Here is an 18,373-nt window from a genome sequence, read left to right on the forward strand (position 1 = left end):
TTATACACTTTCATTTTTTGGTGTTACTGTTCCTTTAAGGTATGGTGATCCGAATCTGTTCAAAATATGTAAACATGAAATAAACCCAATAGGATTGTTTTGCCACCAAAACGGATTCACGCAGCTTAAATACCATTGAGTGCAGGGTGCTGTTTTATTATTACAGTGAAAAGGGTAATCAGCTCTTGCAAGTAGGGCCTCTGATCCTATTCTTATTCTGTAAACACTTGTTCATCAAATTATTGTAAGATCCCTGTTCATTATAAATTAATGTAAAGCACTGAGTAATTTGCTGGCGCTATATAAATAAATGATGATATATATATATATATACTGTATATATATATACATATATATATATATAATGTGGCATAGTAATAATAATAATATTGTGTAATAATAAAATCACACTCATTTGTGGGGTATATTTATTAACATTGGACAAGTCTGCACCTAGACAGTAACTCATAGCAACCAATCAGTGATTGGCTATGTTCAGCAAGTTGCAGGAAGAATAATGAAACCAAACTTTTCATTAGTCGCTATGAGTTACTGCACTAGTGCACAGCTGCCATTAGCAGGGCCGGAACTAGGGGTAGGCAGAAGAGGTACCTGCCTACAGGGCCGCCATCAGGTTGGGAAGAGGGGGTACAGTTGTGCCGGGCCCTATGAAATCTTCTTTTGTAAAGGGGCCTGGTTGTGGTGCGAAGATTACACAAAGTACTAAGTTACGCATAAGGTTACGCCAAAATTTATGCACTTTACGTAACTTCCGCAAATACTTAAGGTAATTCCACTGCCCCCCTATTAGCACATTCATTGTTAATTTTAACTATTTATATGAACTGCTTATTATAGAGTAACATCAGCTGTTTACATTGGGACCTATCTACTATTCTTCATGAATTTTGCAACAGGGGAATGACTGGTTATTGGACCCCAAAGCAATATCATTGGGCACCTAAGCTTACGCAGTTTACGTAATTTATGCAAAAACTTAAGTAACATATCAAGTGATGACAGCACAGAGCAGGGGCAGGTAGGTGGGAAGGGGTTAAACTTAGGGCAAACTCCACTGCCCCCCTATAAACTGAATGACTTCTTACGACATTAATCAATGGAACTCTTTATATAAACAGCTGTTTATATTGTGCACACAAGGGGCGTATCTAAAATGTTGGTACTGTGTGCTTGTGTTCATGGGGGGCCCCATATAAATAACTTTTGCTGGGTCCCAAAGTTTCTGATGGTGGCCCTGCCTGCCTAGGGTGTGAGGGGGCGCTAGGCAGGTACCTCTGCTGCCACCCCTAGTCCAGGATCGCTTTCCCCCACATTTGATTTCCCATGTGCTCCCTCCCTGCACTGCATCTGCGCGCCTTGCATGCCACGCTCCCCCCTCTGGGGCGTCCTGGTGTGTGCGCATTTTTGTGCATGCGCGGGGAGGGGGAAGTGGTGGGGCCAAGGTGGCTGGCTGGGTCGCCTAGGGTGCCTGGCCCACTTGGCCCGCCTCTGCCTATTAGTAAATGAACCACACATGAGGTGATTGTATTATTTATCCTGTTTCTTTGCTATTTTGTTCTGGGACACCAGAACAATATGTTGGCACAATGTTTAGGTGAAAACTACTACAGGTTGGTGCATTATTTTAAGAAGATGATAGCCAGCGTGGGGTAAGGAACATACTTTTCTAATCCCATCCTCTAAATGCAACACTCTCCACAGCCCCTTTAGCACACATGCCATATGAGGCAAAGGCTTAGCAACAAAATATGCCGGTTTGTTTCAAAAGCGTTGAATATGTTGCACTATAGCACAGTTGATTCCCTCACACAAAAATCTGGAGCTAATAAAAATGACACCCCCTCTTGTTGTGATGTGCAGGTTGACCTGAAACATGTGGGGTCTGTTTTTGCTTATAGCCCACAATCCCTTATCAATAGTACTGGTTGTTTATCATTAAAGTGATACTGACACCAGAAATTAAATCTTTTTTTACATCTATCATTCATTATCTTAAAAGTATTTGCCCAATACTTTTACATTACATTACCTACTATCTGATCCCCCATGTTCCTCTGTGAGGGGACTGCCAAGTAACAGTTACTTAGGGCCGTGGTAGACGGGGAGATTAGTTGCCCGTGACAAATCTCCCTTGTTGCGGGCGACTAATCTCTCTGATATGCCATCATACAGGCTTGAATGTAAATCGCCAGTGGTATGGCATATGCGGCGTTGCGATTTCCGAAAACTGCGGAAGTTGCCTTGAGAGGAAACTTGTGCGATTTCGGGAAATCGCGTCGCCGCATATGCCATACCACTGGCGATTTACATTCAAGCCGGTGGGATGGCATATCGGGGTGATTAGTCGCCCGCAACAAGGGAGATTTGTCACGCGGCGACTAATCTTCCCGTCTGTCACAGCCCTTAGCGCCAGTATCACTTTAAGGCTAATGGCACTTGGGGTAGTGCTGGAATGGCAAATATTCTGGCAAAACCCGTAGTGACTGCTGTGAATTGCATAGACCGGTGCTTTATTTGAGGTTGTTAGAGGACTGTCTCAGCCTCAGTTTATTTGTAATGCCAAGACTTATTTAGATCTTAGTACAGACAACATGGTGTGTTTTGACTACTACCTGTTAGGGTGAAGACACACAGAGCTACTTAGTAGCAGCTACTTGTCACAGCTACTAAACGCCAGAAAATCCCCTGCCACAGACAATACTGAGAATTGCCTCTGCTAAAACACATGTAGAGACAGTTATCAGTAAATGATCAGCATTGTCTATTTTTGCAGCTGTGACAAGTAGCTGCTACTAGTAGCTCCATGTGTCTTCACCCTAAGTGCCAGTGCCAAGTGGGGTGCTGGAGTCTTTACCCTTACTGCTTCTAATGGCAAGTGCATAGGGTTTGCAACTTTTAAAAATGATTTAACCTGCTGGGCTGGGGTGACAAGGGGGGTGGGGTGATGCTGTAAAGGCCCAGGGTGATAATATGAGCAGAAGAGAATTGGCATGTTGGGCAGAGGGCAGCTTCTGGTCTGAAAAGGGATGAACAATTAGGGTGGATCAGTGCAATGACACGCAATGGCACTGTTATACTGGTCCCAGCTTTAGCATGTGTTTTACCACTGGTAGAATAGCAACCCTGAAAGTGTCCCTGCTGATACACTTGGAGCAGTAAAAAGCCATAAACTAATGCTGCCTGAAACACAAAAAGTTGATTTAAACTTTAACAACAACTTTAACATGTCCCTCCTGGCCTAGTCTAAAGAGGAGCATCAAACTAAACTCATACAGATTAATGCGGGTTTAGCCAGAGAATTATATAGGTGACGTCACGCAAAGCTTGTCCCAATCCTGTCACGACATGGCCACGCCCCGTGTTATTGCTGGTAGGTGGGAGACACGTGACGTTTCCTGGGCGGGAGTTTGATGACGCGAGGGGGCGGAGTCCGGGGAAGCTCTGTGAGACGGCCGCAGTGGTGCCCGGAGCTGGCAGCGTGTGAATCGGACGGGAGCTCGGAAGGAGGAAGAGGCGGCCCGGGGAGGGGAGGGGAGGCCGAGGACGGGACATCCGCCCCGGTATGTTGGCAGCTGTGTCAGCTGGTTGGTGAAGTCGATAGGTTTCCCGCAGCAGTGTATGAGGGCATGTCGGTGCCACACACTGCTTGTTCTGCTCCTTGCCCCTAGGCTACTATTCCTTGTCTCCGCCTGGCATTAGCTACGGGCAATACCACTAGTGCTTTGCGCTGCTGTCGGTGATCCCATTCCCCGCTTTGCGTTTTTCTCTCAAGCCTTTCATTGTCGTGGTTTGTTGCGATCCGCTATTCTCCGGTCTCAGTACTCGCTCACATCTCTATGGCCTTAAGGGCCACCGGATATCTCGCTAGCTGTTTCCTTTCATCAGGGGCTTCTGGTTATTGTGTCACAGGTGGGCTAATGCTAGCCTGACTTCATTCATCATATGACTTGAACCCTGTACCCTCCTAGTGCCGCTGCCAAATCTGCCCATATCCATGTATAGTGTATAGCAGCAGCCTCCTTGCCAAGTGTATCCATGTATGTGCTACTTCTTTTGTGTCTTCCTTGTCTCCATGTGTAATGCTCACATTTAGCTTCACTCTCCTTGCCAAGTGTATCCATGTATTTCCCACCTCTGTTGTGTCTTCCTTGTCTCCATGTGTAATGCTCACATTTAGCTTCACTCTCCTTGCCAAGTGTATCCATGTATGTGCCACCTCTGTGGTGTCTTCCTTGTGTCTTTGTGCACTCTTCACATTTAGCTTCACCCTCCTTGCCAAGTGTATCCATGTATGTGCCACCTCTGTGGTGTCTTCCTTGTCTCCATGTGTAATGCCCACATTTAGCTTCACCCTCCTTGCCAAGTGTATCCATGTATGTGCCACCTCTGTGGTGTCTTCCTTGTCTCCATGTGTAATGCCCACATTTAGCTTCACCCTCCTTGCCAAGTGTATCCATGTATGTGCCACCTCTGTGGTGTCTTCCTTGTGTCTTTGTGCACTCTTCACATTTAGCTTCACCCTCCTTGCCAAGTGTATCCATGTATGTGCCACCTCTGTGGTGTCTTCCTTGTCTCCATGTGTAATGCCCACATTTAGCTTCACCCTCCTTGCCAAGTGTATCCATGTATGTGCCACCTCTGTGGTGTCTTCCTTTTGTCTTTGTGCACTCTTCACATTTAGCTTCACCCTCCTTGCCAAGTGTATCCATGTATGTGCCACCTCTGTGGTGTCTTCCTTGTCTCTATGTGTAATGCTCTCATTTAGCTTCACCCTCCTTGCCAAGTGTATCCATGTATGTGCCACCTCTGTGGTGTCTTCCTTGTCTCTATGTGTATTGCCCACATTTAGCTTCACTCTCCTTGCCAAGTGTATCCATGTATGTGCCACCTCTGGTGTCTTCCTTGTCTCTATGTGTAATGCCCACATTTAGCTTCACTCTCCTTGCCAAGTGTATCCATGTATGTGCCACCTCTGTGGTGTCTTCCTTGTCTCTATGTGTAATGCTCTCATTTAGCTTCACCCTCCTTGCCAAGTGTATCCATGTATGTGCCACCTCTGTGGTGTCTTCTTTGTGTCTTTGTGCACTCTTCACATTTAGCTGCAATCTCCTTGCCAAGTGTATCCATGTATGTGCCACCTCTGTGGTGTCTTTCTTGTCTCCATGTGTAATGCCCACATTTAGCTTCACCCTCCTTGCCAAGTGTATCCATGTATGTGCCACCTCTGTTTTGTCTTCCTTGTCTCCATGTGTAATGCTCACATTTAGCTTCACTCTCCTTGCCAAGTGTATCCATGTATTTCCCACCTCTGTGGTGTCTTTCTTGTCTCCATGTGTAATGCTCACATTTAGCTTCACCCTCCTTGCCATCTGTATCCATTTATGTGCCACCTCTGTGGTGTCTTCTCAGTGTCCATGTAATGTCCATATTGAGATTTTTCATGATTAAAACAATAGGCAAAAAAAGTATGTTCAGAAAACAACAATTAATAGAGGGTACTCCCTTATGCAAATATAGTAAAGGATGCAAAAGTAAAGACTCTTACCCAAATAGAGGCAAAAGTAAAGCAAACTACAAAAGGTCACTTTGCACTCCAAAACAAAGTATGTTCAGCACAAGCCCTGTGTATTGAGCTTGTGCTGTGCAAGGGGGGTATACTGCCACTCCACCTTTTTTGCCAACTCAGTGTTGTCTTGCGCCTGTGCACCTTTAGGGTGAAGACACACAGAGCTACTTAGTAGCAGCTACCCCTGCCATAGACAATACTGAGAATTGCCTCTGCTAAAACACATGTAGAGACAATTATCAGTAAATGATCAGCATTGTCCATTTTAGTAGCCATGACAAGTAGCTGCTACTACCGGTAGTAGGTCATTGTGTCTTCACCCTTAATTGCATTCTCTCTGCTTAGTCTACCCTTTTTTTGTCCAAGCACTCCCCGCCAGGTATGCCGTTGTCTTTTGTTTATCTTTTGTGAAATTTACTTTGGACCAAGTGCATCGTACTTTAGCTACCAGTGTTTCCCAACCATGTTGCTCCCCTAATCCCTTTGATATTGCTTCCAGTGGCCTCAAAGCAGGTGTTCATTTTTGAATTTCTTACTTGGAGGCACAAAGGCCATGTGTACTGCCACACAGAGCCAAATATGCCATTATTTGGCACCCCCTTGGAACTTTTTTCATGCTTGCGTTGCTGCCAACTCTTTTTATTTAAATGTTTTCTATAGGTAAAAAAGTTGGACACCTTTATTTCAAACTTTCCATAGGTGTTATTTCTATATCATTTCCATAAAGCTTGTCCAAGTTGTTCATTCTTGCCATACTACCCCCCCCCATTGTCAGATTATTGAATAAAATAAATAACGAAAAATATATAGTAGTACTTTGCCCTAGAAGTTGTATTAATGGTCACCAGCCTTCTCAGGGCCTTCAACAGGTTACTTAACCTAATATGACTTGTAAATGTGTGCCATGTCATGACAAATGTGTTTACTGATCATGTATCACTGTTATTTTGAAAGGAAGAAAGGTTATGTTGGTTGGTTGGTTCATTGTGGATAAAAATGTATTTAGTTTTGGCCATTTGTGCTGAAAATACTATTAAAAACCTTTGTCCCCAGTTGATTGAAACTTTAGTTTGGTAAATAAATGAACAGCCCATCCTCATACACTCCCACAAGGAGTCTTGGGAATACTGTCTGAAACTGGTCTTATTACTACATTCTAACAATGGCTAAACCCCTTTGTGGTAACTTATTCCAAACAGTCAGTGTATATGTCCTTATCAAGTAGGTTATATTGGATAACAAGGAGACAGTGGGCAAAGCATATGAAGAATACCAGAATTACTGAGTCCACCTAGAACAAAATATGCAAACTTACATATTTTTTTTCAGTATTTTTATGAGAGAGAGACATTGGAGACAGTGTCCCACAAGACAGAACAGAATTACATAGTGAATGACTGTTAAACATCTGTTACACTGTTTGTTGGAATGCCTGTGGCTGATCTGCCCTGTTCAATAAGCACTAGCCATCGCTTGTCAGTGCTCAAAAACAGCACAGATTTCGGGCTGAAAATGAACACTTAGGCTGATGCCACACGTGGCGTTTTTACGCTGCGTATTTTCTAATTCTCTCGGCGGCTGAAAAACGCCTGATATCATCATCCATAGAAATAGCTTGAAAAGACGCGCAGCAAACCACACAAAGCGGAAATACGCTAGAAAACGCCTAAGCACGGATTTTTCAAGCGTTGGCTGAAATACGCCAGTACTTGCAAAGCAAGCTATTCCTATGGATACGCAAAGGCAGCTGCCAGACCTAGCGGAAATACGCGGCGTTTTTTGCTATTTCGCACTATTAGCACCATGGCAACGGGATTTGCTTACGTCACCAGTTCTAGGCTGAAAAACGCCATGTGTGGCTTGTGCAGCGTTTTTAGACTGAGAAAAAACGCCGCGTAAAAACGCCACGTGTGGCATCAGCCTTAAGTATTTTTTGAGTTAAAATGAGAATTGTAGTGGATTGGTGATAACTCACTGACAGAGACAATGCCTTATGGGACGCTAACCTTAAGGTGGGCATACACAGGCAGATTTAAGATAGCGATTCAGCCCCTTTACACTGATTTGGCAACTTATGTAGTACCCATGTATTAGTCCCTCCAATTGCTATGGCCAGGCAGGCCAACCTTGCCAAATGAGAGAATCTTCATGTATATGGCCAGATTAGTGAAAGAGATAAGGCTTGGATGAGGCAATGTAAACAGAAGTACTGTACTGTACAAAAGTCTTGGTAAGAAAAAAAAAAACCATTACAGTTCCCTTAATTTCTGTAAAGCTTTTGCAAACAGTTTTAGGGGGATTTCAATTTTTTGTAGCTTGGAATATGGTATCACGCATTTAAAGCCACCCCTTATTTCCTGCTTCACCTGAAACGAATTGTGCAAATACTTTTAAACAATCAGTGGCATAATAACGCCACACTGGGCCTCCCCACAAAAAAATCTTTGGACAGGCCTGGCACACACCTATTGAATTATTTGCTTCTAATGGAGTCTAAGGGAGATGGTCTTTCTGTAATTCTGAACTTTCTGGATAGCGGGTTTTTGGATAATGGATCCCATACCTGTACTATAGAATGTCATTAAGGTCAAAACTTCACAGATATCATTGGTTATATAGTTGGGTAGAACTGTACATAGTGTTGTCTGGCAAATGGACCTCATAACCATCTTCTGCACCTTTCAATCACCCTAGGCCAGGGGTGGGCAAACTACGGCCCGCGGGCCACATCCGGCCCCTTTGCCTTTTTAATCCGGCCCGCCGACGACGCCAAGTCTCATCACGCGAGACTTGGTGTCATTGGCGTGCCAGAATTAAAGAGAGAAGGGGGCCCGCCCTGGCCCGGTCCGGCCCGGGGGTGAGTAAATGTGGCCCGTGAGCCAAAAAGTTTGCCCACCCCTGCCCTAGGCATATGTTCCCATACTGCATTTCCAAGTTGTTCCCCAGTACCATGGAGTGGTGCTTTTTCATTGGTCCTTATGGAGTAAACAGATGGCAGATAAAAATCCAGCATCTTTGAAAATTTCTGTGTACATATTTTGTTCTTTGCCACAATGCACACAATGCGAGTAGTTCTTCGGTGCTATGGAATGGCCTGCAGGCAGCAGTTCTACAGTTGTTGAGGGTTACTTGTTAACATATATGTTTGCTATAAACAGCTTGCTTCCAGTTCAGCTTGCAAGAACTTTCCCAAAAGCTAATTGTTTACAGTGTTGTAAGTATAGAAGGAGCAGGGGTCTGAAAGCAGTTTCTGACCGAAACCCACCTTGTGTGTGCAGTAAAAGGCATTTTTCTGAACAAACTCTGTGCCATAGGCCTTACTGATCAGTGGCTCATCTAGCCCCTGTAATAGCTCATTCAGGCATTGACCTCTCCAGGCAGCAGTGCGTATCTTGTATTCTTGCCATTAAGATTTTTTTTTATTGCCAGCAAAAGAACTGGAATAGACTGTGCAATAGTTTGCTCAGTATTTTGGAAGGGCTGACCTTGATAACTTTGTCTTTTTTTACACTGACCTTGCAGTTTTACTATGTAGTCATATTAGTGCCATGAAATACACTTTCCCAGGCAAGGACAAATGTATTTTGATATGCTTTTCCCCTTATCAGTGCCCCTTTAAATAATATTACATGTTGTTGTTTCCCAGCAAAAAGAAGCACTTTTTTTTTTAGCAGTGGCTCTTAACCAGCGGCATTTCTGGGGCTGCTGTCTCAGGAGACAACCCCTCTCCCCTTACCTGCTCTGTGCTCTTCCACGTCGAAGCAGGTCCTGGGGGGGCACGTAACTAGTGCAGAGAGCGCTATTGAGCTCTCTGCACTAGAAGAGCAGAATTTCCATTTTAAAAACAGAAATTTGGCTCTTAAAATTGCCAGGGGCATTTTTTTGCAGCCCCTGGTAACTAGCCGCTCTCTGTTGCCCAAGGCAAGGTTCTTAACCTGTTTCTAGGGAGACCAAAATTAGTTGGGTAATCAACTGTGTGACCAAGATATTGGTTTATAAACATTTATGAATCTGATTTTAGTGACTAATATCTTTTGTTAGGCTAATGCCCCACAGAGAAAATAATTGCCCGTGATAAATCTCTGCTACTACGGGGCTAATCTCTCCAAGATGCCTTTCCACCGGCAACAAAGTGAATCGCTGGTGGAGAGGCATACGCAGCAGTTTGTTTTGCAAAGTTGCTGCTGGAGGAAACTTTGTTCGACTTTGGAAAAATTAAGCAATGTGTAATCCTTTCCACCACCAAGTCAATTTGTTGCTGGTAAATAGGTGTTTTTGAGCGCTTAGTCAGCCACAGTTGCAGAGATTTATCGCGGGCAACTAATCTCTCCATAGAATTAGCCTTAGGAGGCATTTCATAGTTCATAGGTATAGCAAAATGGCCCACGATTTATATGCTAGGAATCCTCAGGGATACTATGGTGACCCAACCTAACCAGCATTGGGACCCATATTTGTGTCCTGATTCATAAGTCAGGAATCCTGCTTTATAGCTTATTCAGAATATATCCATTTAAAGAATAGTGTAACTACACAGCACATTATAGATTTGGGGTCAGTTTCATATGGAGCCAAATAACCTGCCTGTTAGGAAACCCATGGAGGTGTTTAGGTGGCATGCAGACTCCCCACATTAAGGGGTGTATTTATTATGCTGTGTAAAACTAATTCACCGAAAGAACGGAGTAAAAAGCTGTGTAAAATAAATGGAAAAGATCGCCACCTGAATGCCGGATATTACGCCGTTATTTTCCATAAGTTCCGGTGGAAGAAAAAATGCGTAAAACAATTACGGCGTTTTTACGCCATTTTTACACGGCAAAGCCTGGCGATGTGTGCATAATAAATATGCCCCTTAGAGTACAGGTTGGCATGAAAACAGGACCCCAGTTCTGCAGTGCTCTTGTGCTAACCACCATGTCACCTCTTGGTTATTAATCTGATCTGTTGTTAGCTGTATCGATAATTGTACAGCATTTGTGTCTGTGTTTAGAACTAACCTGCAGCCAGGATTACCACGTATGTTGTTATTTCCCACTGAGGGCTACATCTTTATCAAACACGAGAGGTTTATTCTGCCACAAGGGGAACGTTTTGTCTTGGACCAGGAACCCCTAGCAACCAACTGCAAGTTATCTTTTGCCGCTCAGCTGCATTTAGAGTTTTGAAAGCAAACATCTATGGTTACTACATCAGGGTAATCTTTTCCCCTGTTGCACCATACCTACAAAGTGCAGATAGAAAATTTCTATTTTATTACAGCTTTGGACTCTATGGTTATTATTCAGAAAACTTAATTTTTCATAATGTTTTAATAAATTCGTATTTTTATGGCATGGCTGGCACATATTTTTCAGTATTGTGGTTCATTGAAATAATATATACTTTGTGTACCATCAACTTAATGTCATAATATGCATTCTAGAAGCCTTCTCACTGTAGAAGTAAAGGTGGCCATACACGCATCGATATTATTCAAAACTGAACTTTATGAACTGTATGTTTTGTATGATAATTGATACATGTATGGTGGGAGGCGAGGTGAACGATATTGGTAAAAGCCTTGGATATCGGTTGATCAGGCAGGACTGAGAATTTTGATTGGGTGCCTTTGAAGGTGTGCAGCATTGTAACGTTAATGCTGAATAATCACATGGGGTAAAGAATTCCATTGTTTTTACCTGCATATCTGACGATTCAGCTCTTAACGCTAGTAGAGTGGACAAATGATTTTTCCTACCACCAATGGTCATGGGAAATATTGTAATTGTAGCCTGTATGGGCCTCCTTGAGGCTTATGAGTTTCCTAGATGAGAATAGGGTCCATTTTTAAATGGATTTAAAATTTTAACAATAACAACTGGGTAAAGAGACAGGATAATAACACTGACCTGAACTGGGCAGTCTATCAGACTGATCTGATTGTTGGATCATCATGAAGATTAATGTAGGCCATAGGGAGAGGACCGCATTAAAGATCCAATGCGGTCCTTGTCACAAAGGGAAAACCAGACCTATCCATTTGATATCTGGCTGATTTCTAGCCAGATATGTTGGGCAGGTCTGTCAGAGGGCCCCATACATGGGCCAATTAGCTGCTGACTCACGCCAGACCGGTTTTGCAGCTTTTATTGGCCAGTGTATGAGCACCATAATCCTCTATACTGGCCAGGTTTCTGGGAAAGTTGTACTTTATTGTAGCTTTTTTAATGGCAGAACATTAGTGGTACAATGGAAATGGAAGCTTTTAGAAACTCTTTGATGTGAACAGAAACATAGTTGTTAAAAACTTCCTTCTTGTCCCTATTTCCATAACCAAGTTACCAGGCTCTAAAGAGGAAGCCATGTGTTATGTTAAGTGCAGAGTTGTGGATAATTTTCTATTTAAAATATTCTATTTAAAATAAATAAGTATTTAGTATTCTTAGTTCCTCATTCCAGAGGTATTAACCTCACCTCTGTGGCTGTCAGGATACCACTAACTGCCTGTATTCCTGCATTAAGGTAAATAGTGAGTTCAGCGTGACAGTAAGCTCCTTGGGTGTAAGTGAGCCTGACAATGTATCTGTATGCCATTACGGGCATGGGGGAAGCCTGCCTTCTGCAGAACTCCCCATTGCACTTGTAGGCTCCAGAGTAGGTAGATGAAAGAGACGCACATGTACCATAGCATCATATGGGTGACTTTTAATGGAAAGTTTAGGACCTCCAAGTTTATTGATGCTCTGTATTGCCAGCTTAGTAACCAGCATGGCAGCTATTCACATTTGCATTATTAAGGGCTTTTACATACCCCCACTTTTCCTGTCATGATGTTTAATGCAATTAATCACTTCAACATTATTATAGAACACCATTAGGGCTTGTACTGACAAGTGTTTTTTTCCTGCATCCCCCTGCGGTGTCGTTCTCCTGCGTTTCACCCCATTCTTTATTATGGAGTTGTACTAACACAGGTGCATGGAAGCACCTAATGCAGGTGGAAAGCAACATGCTGTGTTCAGCGCTTACATGCACCAGTGTCAGTACAGCTCCATAAAGAAGAATGTGCTGCATTTTTCCTGCACTCACCTGTGGTGGAACGCGTGAGAACGCCATCACAGGGAATGCAGGAAAAAAATGCTTAATGAGATGCCCACTATAGCTGGCACCTGTTGTAGGATATTTTTTTATTTAAAGGACGTGCTGGGTGCATATATCTCCTATTAGGAAAAAATGCACTGGTAGCTTGGGGTATAAATAGGTCCTTGCCACCATATTATACTTATACCTTTTCCAGGCGTCTGTAGACTTTTAATTTGTGCATGCGCAGTAGAATCCAAAAACTGTTCTCTACCCTGAATGAGCGAGTCTTACTTTGCCTTATGTGTTTACACTGCAGTGAATAGGGCTTTCATTGTTCATTAAGTGCAGTGCCACACGGGGCAGATTATAGGACAAGGTCAAGAATTCACCCCTACACTCAAAAAAACCTAATTTATATGCCTGCACCCAGCCTTAGGGTGAAGACATACAGAGCTACTCGTAGCAGCTACTTGTTGTGGCTATTAAAATAGACAATGCTGATCATTTACAGATAATTGTGTGTTTTAGCAGAGGCAATTCTCAGTATTGTCTATGGCAGGGTATTTTCTGGCTTTTAGTAGCTGTGACAAGTAGCTGCTACTAGGTAGCTCTGTGTGTCTTCGCCCTAACGCAATGGCTCTGGGTGCTGGCACAACAATAGAATTTTTAAAGTGTTAGGGCTCAGTGTCCTTTCACTGAAATCGCACAAGTTCCCTCTCGAGGCAACTTGCGTGATTTCACTGAAATCGTGCCGCCGCGTATGCCATCCCACCGGTGATTTACATTTTTGCCGGTGGGATGGCAATCCGGGGAGATTAGTAGCCCGAGACACAGGAGATTTGTTGCGGGCGACTAATCTCCCCGTGTGCCAGAGCCCTTAGATAAACGCAGGCTGAGAATCTGCCCTATGTGCTGTCAGCCTAAGGCTTTATCAATGATTGCAGTCGCTGGCACTTGTTTCTCTGTGTTGGCTCTAGTAAGATCTAGTAGTTTTCAGGACAATACACAAATATATTTTGCATATTTGCTGTCCAAAATGGCTGGGCTCTGAGATAGTGAAAAGTTATGGGCTGTGTCTTGCCAGTTTTCTTATGCCTTAAAGCAGTGCTGTCCAACTGGCGGCCCTCTGTGTGGCCCCCCACCTGTCTGGCTGCTTTGATGGTTTACCCTTGTATAAGCTTTAAATGGTATCAGTACTGAGATTAACAGACCCCCTGCATGGTTCTCACCTCAGATTTAGGCTGTGATCCCTCTGTATTGTTTAAACATCTAATCCCCTGTACTGTTCACACCTTTTAATCTATGCATTGTTTACCCCCTGCAGTGTTCACACCTCAGGCTGTAATCACCCATATTGTTCAACTGTTCACACCTCATGCCTGTGTGTAGGCAGCATAGGGTAGGCAGAGTATGTCACATAGGCAGCATGGGGCAGGGAGGGTATGGCACAAACAGGCAGTATAGGACAGGGAGGGTATTGAACACACAGGCAGGGTAGGGCAGAGTATGGCGCACACAGGCAGGGTAGGGCAGAGTATGGCACACAGGCAGGGTAGGGCAGAGTATGGCACACACAGGCAGGGTAGGGCAGGCAGAGTGCTACCCTATGCTGCCTGTGGGAGGTGAACCTGGCAGAGGTTTGTTCTGGGAGTTTGTTAGCAGTTGGAAATAGCCAGTAAATGGTCCCTAAGGTGTGTAATTATGTACTGGGGGCTGCTGTGCTATCCACAGGGGAAGAGTCATATGGATTTTAGGGTGTGTCTTAATATGAAATAATATAATTCTTTCACATATGAATGATGGTTGATATCCCTGCAGTGAGGACCAAGCATTTGGGTTTTTGCTGCACTACCACCATTGTGATAAAATGGGTGTGGTTTGAAGCGGCCCTCCACCATGTATGCGCAAGAAATTCCGGCCCTCGGCATTGCAGATGTTGGACAGCACTGCCTTAAAGGAACAGTAATACCAAAAAATTAAAGTGTTTTAAAGTAAATTAAATACAATGTACTGTTGCCCTGCACTGGGACACACTGGTACAACTGGTGTCATTGTTTCAGAAACACTAAGGGCTCTGGCACACGGGGAGATTAGTCGCCCGCGGCAAAACTCCCTGTTCGCGGGCGACTAATCTCCCCGAGTTGCCTACCCCTGCCATCCCACCGGCGGGATGGCAGACGCGGCGGCGAGATTCTTTTTCGGCGATTTCCTGAAATCACCCCGCTGCGTCTGCCATCCCGCCGGCGACTTACATGTTCGCCGGTGGGATGGCAGGGGTAGGCAACTCGGGGAGATTAGTCGCCCGCGAACAGGGAGTTTTGCTGCGGGCGACTAATCTCCCCGTGTGCCAGAGCGCTAATATAGTTTATATAAACAAGCTGCTGTGTAGCCATGGGAGTAACCATTCAAGCTGGAAAAAAAGGAGAAAAGGCAAAGTTTACATAGCAGATAACAGATATGCTCGGTAGAATATAATGGGGGTTTATCTGTTATCTGCTGTGTAACCTGTGTCTTTTCTCCTTTGAATGGCTGCCCCCATGGCTACACAGCAGCTTTGTTTATATAAACTATAAAACTATAGTAGTCTTTCTGAAGCAAACACACCAGCTGTTTCAGTGCAGGGAACAATGCATTTTACTGTAACTACTTTTATACACTTTCATATTTTGGTGTTACTGTTCCTTTAATGATGGGGTTTACAGAGGTGCACTTTTACGGCAGCGCTTGCTTTGGCAGCTCTTTCATTTGGTTATGCACTAAACCACAGGTTATGATATGGCAAATCTGTATGCACTTCAGTCCTGAGCCTGTTCTTAATAAAACAATGTTAATGAGCAATTGTCTGGTTTCCTGTGCTGACATTATTATGCAAATGATGTCTTAATCGCCTGCAGTCGTACTGATCATGGTACTGCCCAGTGTGCCAGCTACAGCCCAGGCATTGAGTGTTTTGCCTGTACTCTTTTAAATTAGTCATTGGTCTTTTTTTTCCTTTTGGAACGCTGGTAAGCACGCACAATCTAACAAGGTCTCCTGCCTGCTGCAATGTGGAATGGTAATATTACTCAATAATCCAGTGTGAAATGTTTGCGTTTGTGCTGAATCGCATTGTTTCAGTGGTCTCGCAAATTGAGAGGCTCACCTGCAGGACTGGTGGTTCTGACTCTTTGCTACCCAACACAGTAGCTTTTTTTTAAGCCTAATTCCTGTAATAGAACACCCTTGGGATTTTATTCTAAAATGCTGAGCCAGAAGTTTATTTATAGGGAAGAGCTTTGCATATCACTAGCTATTGCTTAATTCTGCGTAGGCAATGTCATAATCTAGGAACCTGTATTGTTTGCCAGCAGCTGTAACTTAAAGCAATACTGACAGCTAGCATTGAAAATGCAGGATTTCCATTGTCCTGTGGGTGAAACTTCTTTTGCTGAAATAAGTGGTTCTTCTCTCTTAAACTGCCCAAACATTTAGCCTGAGTAACGTCAAGGCTGTTTTCCAGTGAAACAATGTGCCACCCCAGGACCCGTTTTCCTGAGTATTGCCACCTCACCCATTTTAATACCGGCAACATATTGAATCCATATGCTGCATGGCTAATTAGCAATTAATTTAGATGTATGCTGAAGACTGAACTGTTTTTTGTGCAGCCATGCAGCATGCATCTAAATTAAAGGAAAACTAAAAAGAGTTAAAAAAGAAGTTCTTAATTTTGTTGAAGAATATTGTCAAGAATTATTTCAGTTTTTTTACCCAGTTTACCCCATCTTGAGTATGAAATGCATGTATGTATGTATATCTTTATTTATAAAGCGCTACTTATGTACGCAGGGCTGTACAGTAGAATACATTAATATAAACAGGGGGTATTAAGATAATAGATAAATACAAAGTATTACAATAAGCACAAATAAATAAAAGATACAATTGTAATAAAATAAGAGTCAAAGACACAAGAGGATGGAGGTTCCTGCCCCGTAGAGCTTACAATCTAGATGGGAGGGTAACTTACAGACACAAATAGGCATGGGTATAGTTTGACTTTAGAAGTCAAGAATTAGATACTTTAAATAAGTATGTCTCTCCAGTGAGATGCCCAGGGGCTGGAGGTGACCCTCTGATAGCTAATAATAGCCCCCAGCATGCCCAAGGGCTCAGCTTACTACTTGGAGTTTGACCATCATTTCATAATAATCCAACCCCTCAACTCTTGAACAAATAAATAATCAGTTCACTATGCTAATAATTGTGGGCGCCATCCAGGAAAACCCCTTGTGATTGGTAATTACAATAATATAGAAGCCCAGATATTTGTGTGTGTATAGCTTTTATATCATTGTGGTGAAATTGTTTTTATACATTTTGTTTTGTACATCTTTTGTGCAGGAAAAAAAAGCCCCACAGAGAGATTAGTCACCCATGATAAATCTCTGTTGCTGGTGGAAAAGCATTTTAGGGAGATTAGTTGCCCACTGTAACAAAGTGAATGAACGGTGGAAAGGTAGACACATTGCTTTACACCAGCGATGCACTTTGCTGCTGGTGAAAAGGCATTTTGAGGAGATTAGTCGCCTATGGCAGGAGAGAATTATCACAACAACACGATTGTTCTCTCAGTTGGGCATTAACCTTACTGGACAGATGCTGCAAGTGAAACCATTTTTGTGGGGTATTTTATGTACTGTGGGTATATTATTGGTGATGTCTGTATGAAACAACATGAAGCCAAATATAGATTATAATGATGGGCACGCTAATGATTACCTTTTTAGGTGTGTCTTGAAGGCAAGTTACATTTTATAGGCTATAAAGCCACTAATTGCCCATTCCTGGAGGGTACAAATTCCCTCAATTACATGACTGCATCATTTCTATACACCTGAAAAAAGCAACACCAGGCTTATGATTTCAGTGGGCTCCTACACATGGGCGTTCCACTTGCATTCAGTGCCTGATGTGCATGTGTCAATATGGGCCAAAAGGGAAGAATGGGCTGCGTAGCAGGAGGAATACACTGCGGGGGAACACAGGGTGAAATGCCCATGTGTAAGAGCCCAAACAAAGGAGGATATCAGGAGAAATGTAGGACTAAACCATATGTACACTGATGGAATATATACAGATGGCCCAAAGTCATGAATGGAAATTACATGAAAGGTTGGGTGGAATCCCAAACGCAATCCTGGATTTTCTGCAATTTCGGGAGCAGGTAACCCCTAGCAACCAATCATATGTTTAAATTTTCTTGTTAAACAGTAAATGTTTCTTTCTTGCTTTTTGGTTGCTAAGTATTCTGCTGCAAACTTTGTGACTACATTGCATGTATAATATTGTTAAGCTAACTTTAACTTTTAGTATGTTATAGAATGACCAGTTTTACATAACTTTTACATTTTTCACTTAGTCTTCATTATTTATCTTTTATAGTTTTTTTTTGGCTTCTTCTTCTAAGGGTGAAGACACATGGAGCTACTAGTAGCAGCTACTTGCTGTGGCTACTAAAATAGACAATGCTGATCTTTTGTATTTTAGCAGGGACAATTCTCAGTATTGTCTATGGCAGGGTATTTTCTGGCATTTGGTAGCTGCTACTAAGTAGCTCCCTGTGTCTTCACCCTAACTCTTTCCAGTTTTTAAATGGGGCTACTGACCCCAGGAGCCAAAAAACATTTGCTCTGTGAGGGTACAATTTTACTGTTATAGTTATTTTTTATAACTTTTTCT

The 18,373-nt window shown here is 43.1% G+C and overlaps 1 protein-coding gene across 3 annotated transcripts in view; it reads left to right on the top strand.

Moving 5' to 3' along the window:
* Nucleotides 1-3,420: 3,420 nt before the first annotated feature.
* wwp1 (WW domain containing E3 ubiquitin protein ligase 1) overlaps nt 3,421-18,373 on the top strand; it is a 66,876-nt gene continuing 51,923 nt past the window's right edge. For 2 of the 3 annotated variants that reach the window (XM_012964151.3, XM_012964150.3), the window contains exon 1: nt 3,421-3,581. The gene's annotated coding sequence lies outside the window, so the exon portion shown is untranslated. 3 annotated transcript variants of the gene reach the window in all.

Source organism: Xenopus tropicalis, chromosome 6 (genome assembly GCF_000004195.4).
Source record: "Xenopus tropicalis strain Nigerian chromosome 6, UCB_Xtro_10.0, whole genome shotgun sequence".
Lineage (NCBI taxonomy): Eukaryota > Metazoa > Chordata > Amphibia > Anura > Pipidae > Xenopus > Xenopus tropicalis.